Here is a 15,600-nt window from a genome sequence, read left to right as displayed (position 1 = left end):
CTTTCACTTTGCCAAGATGGGTTCTCTGATTTCTGCTAATTTGTCCACACACTTACATCTGCAGCGCCCCCATGGGAGGAGAGCTGGTCTATAGGAGGAGAGCTGGTCTTGTGGTAGCAAGCCTGACTTATCCCCTTTGCTAAACAGGGTCCACTCTGGCTGCATATGAATGGGAGACTACATGCATGAGCACTGTAAGATATTCCCCTCAGAGGATGGAGCTGCTCTGGGAAGAGCATCTGCATGTTTGCATGCAGAAGGTTCCAAGTTCCCTCCCTGACAGCTCCAAGATAGGGTGGAGAGAGATTCCCACCTGCAACTTCGGAGAAGCCACTGCCAGTCTGTGTAGACAACACTGAGCTAGATGGGCCAATAGTCTGACTCAGTATAAGGCAACTTCCAATACAATACAATACAATACAATACAATACAATGAATATTTATATAGCGCTTCTCAACAGAAGTTCCCAAAGATATTTACACAGATATAAACAAATAAACCATCCTATGTTCCTGTGTACATTGCAGACCTTTTTACAGGGTCCTTAGACCCCAAGGAACAGGTTTTTAGCAAGTGCAAGGATCACTGGAAAAAAGGGGTTAGAAAAATCCCATTGGAAAAGCAGAACTCTGCTCACACTTTTTAGGATACAAGCCATTATATATTATTTTTCTTTTGTTGCATATGCATTTCAGTGTCCCTGTCTCATTTGACAGTCTCCAAACTAGACCCTATATTTAAGCTAACATTTTGGTGCTATGCACTATTTCAAAAGCGTACATAATTGACTGGGATATATATATATATATATATATATATATATATATATATATATATATATATATATGAAATCTACAGCAATCACATTTCATCCCCCCTGCCCCAAACAACATGGTTACTATTTAATATTTATAGACTCCATTCGACTGACAACAAGACTCTGAGCCATCTTTGCATTTTATATCGGGGTCGAAGATACACAAAGTGAGGATTGCAAGGATAAAGATTCAACATCCCACATCAAAGTTCTGTTAGCCATAAATCTTCTTGAGATTGATGCTATAGAAAAGAACACAGTAAATATAAGCCATTTTTTGCTTGCTTGGTTATGCAACTGCAGCAAATAATCTGACAACACAAACACGAAGCCTTTTAAACGTTTCAAGTGCCCTGATTACAACCGTATTAAATCTGTTTTCTTTTGCATAGAAACTCTGGCTTGACAGGGTCTAAAATGACTCTAAACCTCATCTGCTTTTTTCCAGTCAGTATTTCATAGTCCCTGCTGTGTGGCATCCGCTACTAAGCTGACATGCCCGAACAGTGGCTGAACAAAGAAGAACCCATTGAAACTGTATTTATTTTCTAAATCTGCATAAAATGACTATTGGAGGGAGTCACTATTAAAGTGCATACTTCAAAGTTGTTGTTGTTTTCTTCTCTAAAACCGATAATCAGCTTGGAATGTAGGATACTGTATTATCTCTAAATTCTGGAAATTTAGTTTAATTGTGTAACATAAAGATGGCTAAAGTCTCAGTACAAGAAAGCCAGGGGTTTTTTTTAGGGGGGGGGGAATCCCTACAGAGACAAGATAACAAATATAAGTACTTTTTCCAGGGGAAATTAGGGTTCCTCAGGGAACAAATCACCCCCATCTGCTGTTTTTGAAAACAGTGTTTTGTGGCAGTCTCTCCTACTTAGTCATGCTAAAACAGTGCAAGAACAAAGACCAACTCCAATACATGCATATATTTTCCCCTAATTTACATAAAATTAGAATTTTGAGAACACATAATGCACCAGGCACCGCATTGTATTCTTCCTTGAACTTACTGGGTCTCTGACTTACCACAGTAAATACAAAATCTTCCTCTACAGTAAATGCTATTATTCTAAAAATACCTTTGCTATTTTTTTATTTTTTTAAAATATGCTTCTCTCTTCTCAGACTGTGGCATTCAATAACATTAGGCAGGTATTGCTCCCAATCAAGAATTAATTTCTTGGCAAAGATGGTCTTTAGAGCCGTCCTCTCCTGAAAAAAGAAAGCAAGGACTTAAAAGAAGAGGTCCAATTTTCTGACACAGGTAACTGAGCAATTCATTTTACTGACCAAGAGGGTTTTTACTGCGGTCCTTCCATCTAGCTAGGTGGCAGCTGCTTAATCACATTACCCCACTCTCTCTTCATTTCCTCTGGTTTAGGGGCATTTCAGACATGAATAGCATAATACTGTTGTGAATGTTAGTTAGTGTCAGAATTGGAGAGAGTTTCAAAATGAAACCTACAGTGTGTGTTACTTGGGGTCTGGCCTAATGAATGCTCTTGGCAAGTCACGTCTTCATCGCTTGTGGTATTTTAAAGAAAGACAGGCAGGAAGTCAAATCAGCCACAGAAAACAGCATTGTGCCCATTCTAAAAATAAGCTAAATCCTCCACTCAGTTGCATAAACAAACTAACATGTCTGCATCATTGTTTAAGTGAAAATAAGTTTGGGTGGCATAGAGCTAATGACAGCACTACTGTCTCTTGTGCCATGTTCTTAGAATTGCTTTGTACATGACCTTCAGGCCTTTTGCACACTCAGGATTCAAGCATCAGTTCGATGCGGAGATACTTCTTGTGCTCCCAGTGTGAGTGCAGGATATGCATGAAATGCTAGACATTTGCCAAGGCACTCTCAATGGGCACTGCCAAGGCACATCAGTTTGACAAACCATAAGGTCCCTTCCTTTTTACCCCATCAACAGCTGCCTATATTTGCTGCTGCTACTGCATGATGTAATTGAATTGAGAGACCTTTGGCTCCCCTTTCAAGAACATAAGAACAGCTCTGTGGGATCAGGCCCAAGGCCTATCTAGTCCAGCATCCTGTTTCACACAGTGGCCCACCAGATGCCTCTGAGGAGCCCACGGGCAAAAGGTGAGGGATGCCCTCTCTCCTGCTGTTGCTCCCCTGCAACTGGTACTGAGAGGCAGCGTGCCTCTGAGGCTGGAGGTGGCCCACAGCCACCAGACTGCCATGAGTGAGACATGGGTGACATTCTGACATGCTGCATTGGTTGAGTCATTCAGGTGACTACTGCCTGCAGGCACTGACGATAAACTGTGTTTGGAAATAAAAAACATTATTTACATTTACATTTACATTACTCAGTTTCTATGTAAGGAAAAGTTCACTTAAAACATTTTTTAAAAAATTAGCACATGAACATAGGAAGCTGCCTTATACCGAGTCAGATCATTGTTCCATAAAGCTCAGTATTGTCTATACAGACTGGCAGTGGCTCTCCAAGGTTTCAGGCAGGAGTCTTTTCCAGTTCTACATGGAGGTGCCAGGTAGGGGTGTGTATGGAACCACAGAAAAAATCGGTTTGGCCAGTTCGGTTTGAATTCAGATCGAATTCAAACCGCCCTGGCCCAGTCCAGTTCTGGGTGAACCTGATCTGGTTTGGATCAGCCATTGACCCAGATTTAACTAATTCACGGGCCAGTTAGGAGGGTATACTTGTAAAGATGCATCCGGTGAGGATTCCCTATAGTAAATGGCGGGGGGGGGCAAGAGAAAGAGCACTTCATAGTCTTTATTTTTTATTTTTCAGGCGGCGGGTATGACAGGGACAGCGAAAGCGGTGGCGGATACATTGGTGGCAAGGGTTCTCTAACATCCCTCCCATTGTTGGCCTCCCAAAGAGCAGCCCAGGCCGTAGCCCAAGCTTTATACCTTTTTGAGCCAAACCAGGCCTAATCCAATTCAATCTTGGACCAGCCCACCTCTCTTGAAGGCGAGTCAAACTGTTGAAATGGCCTGGTTCATGGTGGACTAGTTCCCAATCAAACAGTTCATGTAAACCTCTAAATGTGAGGAATTTTATACTGAGGAAACAGGGAGACACCTGTTAAAAAGGTATAAAGAGCATTTCACTGATATGCAATATAATAAAGGTCTATTGAAAACCTGAGCAAAACATATGAAAGAAAAATATGAAGGAAGTGTTTCACAAACCAAGGTGCTTATTCTAGCTATTGAAGGAAATATAGTGAAAAGTAACTTTTAAAAAGCTGTGTATATAGAACAGCTACAACCCTCTATTAATTCCACAAATCACTTTTTAAAAAATCACAACTATGAAATCTTCCTGCACTAGATCAACGTTTTTCATTATGAGAGCATTTCATTAGGATGTCAGCCACTGAGTTTAACTTAGAGGAAGATGTACTGAGGTTAAACATTAGGGCAATCTTCCCAAGAGCCGTTCAGCTATGGAATAAACTGCCTAGAGTTGTTGAACCTTCTTTTCAAGAATACTTGGACTGTCTATCTCCTGGAAAACCTTTCGCAATTGTATTTCTTTCTAGGGAGACAGGGGTTTAGATCAGAAAGCTCACTACATCATTCCATCTCCATGCTCTATTTATTTAAAGTGTTGTTGTTGTTTACACAGTCAGACAGGTATTATTGACTGGTTTGTTTTATCCAGACATTGAGTCCTTCCCAAGGACCTGGGATGGCTGGGTTTTATTATCAATGCTGTTGCTGTTATTATTATAGATATCATCGCAGAATATAGGCTATTCCCAGTAAAGTTGCTTTTTGTAATTCGCTGATGGTGATTTCTGTGGCCCTTATGGTGTTGAGGTGCTCTTCAAGTTGTTTTGGAATTGCACCCAGGGCGCCAATTACCACTGGGATTATTCTGGTCTTTTTCTGCCACAGCCTTTCAATTTCAATTTGTAGATCTTTGTATTTTGTGATTTTTTCTATTTCTTTTTCTTCTATTCTGCTATCCCCTGGTATTGCTATGTCGATTATTTTGACTTGTTTTTCTTTCTTCTCGACTACAGTTATATCTGGTGTATTGTGTGGCAGATGTTTGTCTGTTTGTATTTGGAAGTCCCATAATATTTTTACATCTTCATTTTCTTCAACTTTTTCAATTTGATGGTCCCACCAATTTTTGGCTACAGGTAGCTTGTAATTTTTACAGATGTTGCAGTGTATCATCCCTGTTACTTTGTCATGCCTTTGTTTGCAGTCAGTCTGTGCGATCTTTTTACAACAGCTGATTAGGTGGTCCACGGTTTCATCTGCTTCTTTACAAAGGCGGCACTTGCTGTTTGTGGTGGATTTTTTGACTTTTGCTCTTATTGCATTTGTTCTTAGTGCCTGTTCTTGTGCAGCCAGTATTAAACCCTTTGTTTCTTTCTTCAAGTTGCCATTCTTAAGCCATTGCCAGGTCTTGGTGATGTCTGATTTTCCACTTATATTGTGCAAATATTGACCATGCAGTGGCTTATTTTTCCATTTTTCTGCTCGGTTCTTGACTTGTTCTTTCTATCTATTATTCTATTATTATTATTATTATTATTATTATTATTATTTTACACAGTCAGACAGGTGTTACTGGCAATGGCTTAAGAGTGGCAACTTGAAGAAAGAAACAGAGGGTTTAATACTGGCTGCACAAGAACAGGCACTATTATTATTGTTGTTGTTGTTGTTGTTGTTGTTGTTATTATTATACTATTATTATACTATTATTATACTATTATTATCTATTATTATTATCTATTATTCTATTATAACAATCTATTATTATTATTATTATTATTATTATTATTATTATTATTTCTTGTGATATGATACAGACATCAGTGTCGTAAAGATCCTAGAATGACTTCCTCTGTAAAAATCCCTGAGTTTTTCGCTTTCCAATATCTTGTAGGAAAGCATCCATATTTTGAAAACAGAGCAATACAACAGACAGTCTTCATGTCAATCCTCCTAAATTATTATATATTGACCTTGACAATAACATAAATAAGTGAATTAGGGATGATTCTGTTATTCTCTTAATATCTGTCCCACTTCTTTTGGTATGGCTGGTTAAAATGGATTGAAACTAATGTGACTGAGAGTGTGAAGGAAATGTTCAGAAAGTACATTTTCATTGAGCATTGTGAATTTATTTTTGTATATACACATTTTTAAGAATCTAATGCATATGAAAAATAAAATCACTGTATATATTAATTACATGCTAGCTCACATTCTGCACAGCATTAGGCAGAGAGCAGTGTGACTACAAAAACATTGTCCTGGAGCTCAGCCCAGAGTGTTTCCAAGAGGCAAACATGTGGAGGGAAAGGGGGGAACAATTTCTTTTGTTCTCTTCTTCCTCCAAATTAACTTTTTGTCTTCAGAAATATGTTCCAGAGGGCTGCATGACCCTTGAGGACATATTACTGAAGCCAAGTTCTTTAAAGAGCAGTGAGAATTGCTCCCTATCCCTCTATACACAGTTCCCTGTTCAGCAACGCTCTGGATGGAGCATTTTTTGCTGGAAGGACAGCATTTTTTTAATCTCTCCATGCTGGGGAACAGGGCAACAAAAGGGCAGATGCAGTTCAACGTTGGCATGTGTAAAGTAATGCATATTGGGGCAAATATCCCCAACTTCACATATAAGCTGATGGAGTCTGAGCTTTCAGTGACTAACTAGGAGAGGGATCTTGGGGTTGTGGTGGACAGGTCATTGAAAGTATCAACTCAATGTGCGGCCGCTGTGAAAAAGGCCAATTCCATGCTAGGGATCATTAGGAAGAGGATTGAAAATAAAACTGCTAATATTAAAATGCCCTTATACAAAACTATGGTGTGGCCACACTTGGAGTACTGCATACAGTTCTTGTCACCATACCTTAAGAAGGACATTTTAGAACTGGGAAAGATGCAGAAGAAGGCAATCAAGATTATCAGGGGCCTTGAGCACCTTCCTCATGAGGCAAGGCTACAACACCTGGGACTTTTTAGTGTAGAAAAAAGACGATTAAGGGCAAACATGACAGAGGTCTATAAAATCATGCATGGTGTGGAGAAAGTTGATAGAATTTTTTTTCTCCCTTTCACATAACACTAGAACCAGGGGTCATCCTATGAAACAGATTGCCAAGAGATTCAGGACCAACAAACAGAAGTGCTTTTTCACACAATGCATAATCCACTTGTGGAATTCTCTTTCACAAGATGTGGTGACAGCCAACAACTTAGATGGCTTTAAGAAGGGCTTGGATGAATTCATGGAGAAGAGATCTATCAGTGGCTCCTAGTCTGAGGGTTATAGGCCACCTCAAGCCTCAGAGGCAGGATGCTTCTGAATACCACTTGCAGGGAAGTAACAGCAGAAGAGAGGGCATGCCCTCAGCTCTTGTCTGTGGGCTTCCCAGAGGCACCTGGTGGGCCATTGTGTGAAACAGGATCTGGATTAGATGGGCATTGGGCCTGATCCAGCAGGGCTGTTCTTATGTTCTGGTGTCTATCTTATGTTTCTTTTTTAGATTGTAATCCCTTTGGGGACAGAGAGCTATTTTTAAAAAAATTCATATCTAAGTAAACCACTTTGGGAATTTTTGTTGAAAAGCAGTATATAAATATTCGTATTCATATATAGGGAGGCAATAAAAGCATGCAATGGCTTTGTTAATAACTTGTGAGGAAAATGGGAAGCAGCTTTATTTGTTCTTCTCAGCTAACCTGTCCTCCAGAAAACAGGTTTCTAGCTTCAGAATAAGTTTACCAACCTGGAAATCTTACCTGTCTCTTTAAACAATCCAATGGCAGCTTCCTATCCCATTCCTCCACCGGTCCCATTTCATGCCTTTCTCCACAGTCTGCCACAAACCAGACTCCAATTTCACTTAAATACAGTTTAATAGTTTTATTAGCCCTGTTCTCACAATATATCCAAGACAAGTGAACACATGTGGAGAAATGAACAGAATAATGGTGGCAAGCCATGCCTTACATATAAGCTGAATGCCTACATGAAGTCTATGGCCATGCAGCAAGAAAAGTGGGGTTCCCTGTCACAGGGATAAAGCACAGCTGTACATATGTAGACTGCATGCAGTCATTCAGATGTAGATGTTTCTTTTATGAAAGTTCACTCAGCCTGGATATGTCATGAGAAAAGGCTCCCCACCACATACTAAATTTCTGAATTCAGCAGTATCAATAATTTGTTATAATGGGGGAAGGGGTTGGATTTAATTCAGAGAATGTAAATCTGAACTTTTGCATATAAATTTGAGCTATGAGATTTGCTTGAGAACTTTCCCTCCACATTTATTTTAGCTTTAGCTCTTTGTAACTCAAGAGCTTACATTTACTACTTTGAAATTAATATTCATGAAAGATATAGCTCATGTGTTTTGTGTGGGGTTTTTTTTTAATTTGAAGCATGCTAGAGACATTTTTAATGTTTGAAATCACATAAATTGCCCTGTACATGTTTAATTATACTGCATTTCATTTAAAATTCAACTAAAAGGTAAAAATATAGCAAAGCTCTCAAGCCTATACAGCAGTGGTAAGCAACAGTAGCAGCGGTACTGATGAACTAGGGGGGCGGAAAACAAGCGACAGTCGTATCCCTTGATCTCCCTTCTCTCTCGACCCTGGCTGCCTCTTTCTCTCCTATGTTGCTTGCCCTGTCGCCAGCCACCTGGACTAGTCATTGTTTTGACTGCCTTCAAAGCAAACTGCTGATGTTCCCTCGAGAGTAGAGAACTTTACCAGTTTGCTTTGGAGGCAACAAGGAAGTTTTTTGCACCTGGCTTTTAGTTCACATCTCCTCTGTAATGGAGGTGTGTGTTCACATATTGGCCAAATGCCAATATGTCCCCGCGAGCTATCGGGGAGTACTTCATGAACAATTTGGTTTTTTAATTGAACGTTAAGAGTGTAGCCCGATTTATATGGAGGATTTAAAAAATCCACTTTTTGCATCGGTTTTGGGAGGCAACTTCAAACTTGCAATAAAGCCTCTCAGTAAACCTGTAGTAAAGGTGCAGTGGGGGAGTAACTTGCCTAGGGAGCGAGGTTGCTGGTTCAAATCCCCACTGGTATGGGAAACACCTATATCAGGCAGCAATGATATAGGAAGATGTTGAAAGGCATCATCTCATATTGTGTGGGAGATGGTAATGGCAAACCCCTTCTGTAGTCTACCAAAGAAAAATCGCTCTGTGGTTGCCAGGAGTCGACATCAACTCAACGGCACAACTCTACTTTACTTTAAAGCCTGCTGCCTGGGAAGGCTCCTGGTGAATAACCAATATAGGAGGCTGGGAATGGGGTGAACAGTGTTTGAGAGAGAGGCAGCCGCCACCCCCAGCTCGTCTGCACCAGCCACTATTGGTAGGCAACCTGGGCACACCAGCTGTTATTGAACTACAACTCCCATCATCCCCAACCACAGCAAATTATGGCTGGGGATTATGGAAGTTGTAGTTCAATAACAACTGGAGTGGCTCAGGTTGCCTACCTCTGCTATACAGGCTTACCTGTCCCCTCAAAGGCAGTCCAGATAGTATGCATTAAGGACATTTCTTAAAACCGCTCTGGTTCAGGCTTTAGTGTGTCTCCAAATGAGAGGAACCTGCCTAATTCAATGTTCTCACAGTCTGAACATTGCATTTAGATTGTTAGAGTCCTGTTGCGCAGTCTTAGAGATCAGAAATTAGTTTTGTCGTTTCTTAGCATGTTTGGACTACTGTGTTTAGATATTTCACCAAAAAGAATATCTACTGTGTTTAGATATTCCACTACACATCATAATGTGTAATGCAAAGTGGTTGTACTGTGGCTGACAAAATTCAAACATAGGGAAGAGATAAGTAATATAGTTCAACACACAGGGCAGTGAAAGCATCCAACTGCACATGAAGTTACCTTACAAGCATGTGCTGTATCAGTCATACACCAGCCTCTTACAGAAGTCGATTGTGTATGTGTTTGTGTGTGACTCTGCAACCCAGATGCCTGCACTAAGACTTGACATACAGCTGCAGGTGGACATTTGACCACATCAGCTAGACTCAAAGGTCATGACAGCCTTTGCTAGTGTTGAATTTCTTGCACTTTAAGCCTTATGATGTTTGACAATTCTGAACTAATGAACCATTTTGTCTAAGCACTTCTTTCTCACGACAACTTACACATTACCAAATTAGAAGAACAGCGCACCGCTGCTCTTGGGGTGTACAGTGCATTTTGACATGTGATTTGAGCAAAGGTCAGAGCTGCAGGACCAAAATGGCAAAGGAGTTATGAGCTATCACATGAAGGGGAGAAAGCAGCGGCCTTCCCTACATTTGGCTTTTAGCACAGACTCACATGCTAGTCGCTCAGGGCAGCTACTAACTGCTCCCTGTAGGAAAAGGGAGCTACTCCTTTTTCTGTCAGCAGTCCTTCTATGTCCGGTGAGGCCCTCTGTGTTTAATATTGTTTCTTTCTTCCTTTTTTACACTGTATATACCACTTTTTAAGGGAGTCCAGTGATTTCAACATTCAGAAAAAACACACATTTGAAAAGGCAATGGACTGTGAGCAGCTCATATTTGTATGCGCACAAAAATCACTCTGTACAGGGTGACAGGAGATGTAGATTTCCAAGGCTCACTCACATACCATCGTGTGTGTGTGTGTGTGTGTATGAAAGTCCCAGGGCATGGTCTGAAAGCCAAGTATATAGCCACTTTGCTGAAGCTAAGCAGGTCTAGCTCTGGTTAGTGCCTGGATGGGATACTGCCCAGGAACCCATATATTCTGCCTTGAGCTCCATAAGGGGGGGGGGGGGGCGGAAAAGGCAGAAAATGAATATGTATCCAGCTACATTTGCAGAGAGATAGATAGCTGTGTTTGACAGTTAGAGCAAAAACAATGAGCTGTCTTGAGGCACATTAAAGACTAAGAGGCCATTCACATGATCAGCCCTATGCAGGTTTGTGCAGCACTACTCGGGTAGGGCTGTTCACATTAAGTGCCAGGATCATGGCCAAGCCTGGAGCTGCCCCACCGGGTAGCCCGAGATTTCCCCCCAGGCAGAAAGTGTGCCATTTCAGAGTGTGCCCTTTCCCCCTGGGTCCCCGGTCATGTGTGTGCATGGGCTGCAGGCAGCCCATGCACACTCAGAGCAAGAGCACCAAGCTGAGGGGGACTCAAACCACACTCCTCGCATGGTGCATTAAGAGATATCTGGAGGGCAGGCTGCATTTTCCTGGTGTCCAGATCTCTGAACATCTTCTGGCATCACTGCCCATTTGTGTCAGTAATGCTGCCAGTAAAGTAATGAAGATAACCTGGGAGGAAAGTAGGTTCGAGCCCACTTCCCCTCCACCCACCCTCCCTCCCTGCCCCACGTAAAGGGTGTGTGAATGACCTTTAAGAGTTTCACTGTGATAGAAGTTTTCATGGACTAGATCTCACTTCATAGAGATGAATCAAGTGCCATCCTTAGTTTGGAATGCGCTTATACATATTCATTTGAAAAGTGCTTCTACATATAAAAATAATTCCACATTTGCCACAAAATGGGTGCTGAAATAAAGGAAGGCAATGAAAGGTTGTATTTATTCTGGAAGGAATAAATACAGGTATCTAAAATATCTTGAGTTTGTATTTCTTTTACTGTCAGAAGACTATGAAGCAGAATTCTATGTTTTGTACAGAAATGTAATATACGCAATATAAGGAACCTAATATTTTCTTCTGTGGCAGATTGTTCAGCCTTTCTAAATAGGAGCCTTTCTAAATGGTTTTGTGCCAGGATCAGTAGGTTGGTGCACTAATCCAGCGGGAGTGTGGGCTGCATCACATGTGCGCACCCTGTGCAATCCCAGCAGGCAATAGCCCCCTGGCTTACTGAGGAGACAGAGAGCAAGAGCAGCAGAGGCAGGAGATGGGGTGGGGACGAGGGGAGGGGAGAAGGAGAGAGAGAGCATGCTTCAGGTGGCCATGGCAGCAGCTGAGAGACCAAGTAGAGTTGCATATTCAACACAGCAAAACCAGGTGTTTGTTTACCCCACATAGTGCGGATTTGGGGGCCCTCCCTGCTAACTTGGCAAAGAGGCACCTTTTACCGTGGTGATTCTCTTTATTGAGCAGGGGGAGAGTAACTGGCCCTATCCACCCCCAGCACAGAACTTCCGGTGACTGTTGCTGGTGTCTATCTTGTGTTTCTTTTTAGATTGTGAGCCCTTTGGGGACAGGGAGCCATCTTGTTTATTTGTTATTTCTCTGTGTAAACTGCCCTGAGCCATTTTTGGAAGGGCGGTATAGAAAGCAAGCAAGCAAGCAAGCAAGCAAGCAAGCAAGCAAATAAATAAATAAATAAATAAATAAATAAATAAATATTCATGCCAGAAAAACAGGCACATTGTGTATTTGGGCTGCAGCATCCTCCATTGAAATAAGCACTGAACATGCTTCAAATTGGCGTTTAGAAGTGTTCATATAGGTGTTCATTTGGCTCATTTCATTTTCTATTTATAGGGTTTTTTCCTCTCCTAGCTTTCATTCAATTTTCTCCCCTATTATTCAAAAACAGATATTTTAAAAATCATTTCAGCTTCCTGCTTGCCTTATCCTTGAGTCCCTGTACATTTTACAATCTAAAAGTCAAATAACTAGGTAAACAGTAAGGTATCCAAGCACATCATCCATTTTATGACTTCCATTCTGGATCCATACTTTTCTTTCCCATTTTAGCATTTTAGTCTGTGTAACATAGTGGTTGTGTGTAGTGGTTAAGCACATGAGCTATGAGCCAGAGGTCCTTCATTCAAAGCTCTCCTTAGCCATGAATTCACTTCATAGCCTTATGCAAGATTTGATCAGCCTCACCCCCCACATGACCCCCATCTTTGATATGGGATAATAATGCTGACTTCCTTATTGGATTGCTCTAAAGATTACTGATCATTTATATGAAGTGATCTCAGCTCTTAGGAAAGTGCTGTACAAATACTAAAGTATTTATGCAAATACCATTCACATCCAGTACCTGCACTGCACATGCAAATGGATGTGCACAGCTCCACACACATGAGGATACAGACAGAGGCCACTTTGGTCCACAGGTTATTATTAAAAATATGTTTATAACCAAGACTGAATTAACATTCATACAATTGCTGCAGCATCTTGCAAACCATTATGGTAATAGTATTTAATCTACATGTCTTCCCAGAAGGAAATCGATTCTTCTAAGTTAGGGGTCAGGCTGCTCAAGTCAGCCAGAGGTTCTCATGTACATTTTCCAGAGTACGAGATTTGCAGTGGGTAAAGCATTGCAAAGTGTGATGGAATAGTGCAACAGTTTAAAACCGAGAGTAAAGCATTATTCAATGCTTCGTTGTAGGCTGGGGGCCATTCATATTTTCCATTCATTGCAACATGTTTTCAAGGCAGGACTGTCCATATTCTCCATGAAATGCATTTATCTGCCCCGCCTCCTGCTCAATTTGGGCCAATGGAGTTGCGGGGCGGGGGGCGCGGGGCAGTTGACATAAAAAATTTATGTAACTTCTCAGCTGCCTTGCACTAATCCACCAGTAGGGGAAAGCACCGTTCCAAAACAAAAATCTAACTTTGTCTTGCATCATTCCAGTTTTGCACAAATATTAACCCCAGAAAAATAAAAGTGGGGGGGATGATGAATGCTCAGAGGGACTGAGGCTGGACCCTCCAGGGCAGGGTTTAATCCCCCTGGTTAACATGTACAGAAGTGGGGGAGACATTCACACACACACACCCAAATCCTCAAAGGTCTGTCTCCGTACTCCTCTGCAGGTAAGGAGGCAGGTTAGCAACCAAGCAGACTTCCCACTGGACAGAGAAGCGCCAGCAGAGGGTGCCTTGGCACTGATGCCCTTCCTGGCGGAGTCCCTTGAATTGAGTGTTGTTAAAGAGTAAAGAACCAAACAAATGTAAAGGGGAGATCTCTGTGGAGTGCATGCGGCATGTAAGCTACAAACCACAAAGACAATGCTGTGCCTTTAAATAATCCCTTGTTTGTTTTCCCTAAAATGTGCTCTTTCAGATTGTGTGGGAGGGACATGTGGGAGGGACAAAGGTGGAGGGGGGAGAACTTTGTGGCTGAGGGTATGAAAGGATCTACTTCTCCGATCTCCCCACACCTCTTCCTTCTTTCCATTCCCCCCCCCCCAGTAACTGCCCACAGCTATACTGGGGGTGCAGGTGGTGATTTCAAAGCAGAGGTCCCAGCTCTCCAACATCCCAGAAGACACTCAGCCTGGCTTTATTGGAAGCAAGTAGAGGAGGAGGGATGTGTGGGGTTTGGGATCTGTGGGGAGGAAGGGAGGGGAAAGCCAAGATTTCTCCCTGCCTGTTTCTCTCCCCACAGCGAGGCAGCAGAGGAAGCAAGCATGCGTGTGGGGCAAAGAACTGTCCATACTGCAACACACTACAATGCATAAAATGTGGACAAGGCTACCTACAATGGAAAAATACAGCTACTTTCCTGCAGAGCATTTACAATGTTTTAGGGCAAAAATGCATAATTAAAATTCGAATCAAGGCATGGGAAATATGAATGGCATCCTGCTGACAACGTAGCATCCCCAATGTGGAAACACAGGCAATACAGAGGGGCATTTAGAGGATACATTGTGAGTACGTTGCAGCATGTAATCTGGAAAACGCCCTGGAGTCTCTCTTTAACAATCATTCAAGACTTGCCTATCACTTTCTCCAAGCCAGAAAGGGCTCTCCTCAGCAGTAAGTGCTTTCTTTTGCTCATGGATCCACATCTTTATAGAACATCAAATTTGTTAATGTAAAGTAGCAGCTGAAGGTACTGGAGATGAATACGCCTTCCAGGATTCTCATGATCCCAGAGAACAAGGTGTTGTGAAAAATCATTGCATTTCACTTTGAGCCAACATCTGAAAATATTTTCTTTCCAAACAAATAAATGGATGAAGTGGATAATTTTGCCAGATTTTGACTTCGTGATTTATTTGCTTGCATGCATCTCTTAGAACTGTTTCTTAGGATTACTGTAGCTCTTAACTGTTTACAAGACACATAGAAAAAAAGAATACATTCGGCTAAAGGCCAGCTTGACCTTCTATATGGAGGTGCAGGGTCAAAAGGATGCTCTTTCCCCCTTTTCTTCCTTTGAAAGCCCTGTAAGGCTTAATGTGGTTCATTCTCTCTCTCTCTCTCTCTCTCTCTCTCACACACACACACACACACACACACACACACACACACCACACACACCATCTCTCTTTTTGATCACTTCTGTCTTCTGTGTTTAGTCAGCAAAACTTTAGACTGTTATGGCCCCATACCCACACCTTAGTGTGGCATGTGGTTGTGGGAAACCCAGATTAAAATCCCTGCTCAACTATGGAAAAACTCTGGCTGGCCTTGAGCATTTTGTATCTTTCAGCCAAATCTTGCTCTGATGGTTACCATTCCTAGGAGGCAAGGGAGAAGAGAAATGGAACTATTTTAAAAAAATACAATTTCCCTTGATTAATCTTGTTTTCTTTGTGGTATTATTGCTGGCATTTCATGTGAATTAATGTCTCTGAAAAACCTGTATCAGATTTTCATTCTAGAGCACTAGGGAATAAGACAAACTTCACAAAATAGAGAAGTACAATGGCAAGAGAGGAAATAATGGGTTTATAGTTGCAAAGTGCCTAGGCATTAAAGAGAAGCAATCTAGCATGCAGGCACTGGAATTCCACAACCCAGCCATTAGAATACAGAAAAGCACCA

General features: G+C 41.6%; 1 long non-coding RNA gene across 2 annotated transcripts in view; it reads left to right on the top strand.

The window, feature by feature from the left end:
• Positions 1-14,803, top strand: part of LOC128326794 (uncharacterized) — a 34,464-nt gene extending 19,661 nt beyond the window's left edge. The window contains exon 3 of one of the 2 annotated variants that reach the window (XR_008308276.1): positions 14,017-14,803. This is a non-coding gene — a long non-coding RNA (uncharacterized LOC128326794). Of the gene's footprint in view, positions 1-1,266; positions 1,395-14,016 lie in introns of those variants that run through there. The other variant, XR_008308275.1, reaches the window with a different exon arrangement.
• The last annotated feature ends 797 nt before the right edge of the window (positions 14,804-15,600 follow it).

This window comes from Hemicordylus capensis, chromosome 5 (assembly GCF_027244095.1).
Source record: "Hemicordylus capensis ecotype Gifberg chromosome 5, rHemCap1.1.pri, whole genome shotgun sequence".
Taxonomy (NCBI): Eukaryota; Metazoa; Chordata; class Lepidosauria; order Squamata; family Cordylidae; genus Hemicordylus; species Hemicordylus capensis.
This window is presented reverse-complemented; position numbering and strand designations above follow the sequence as displayed.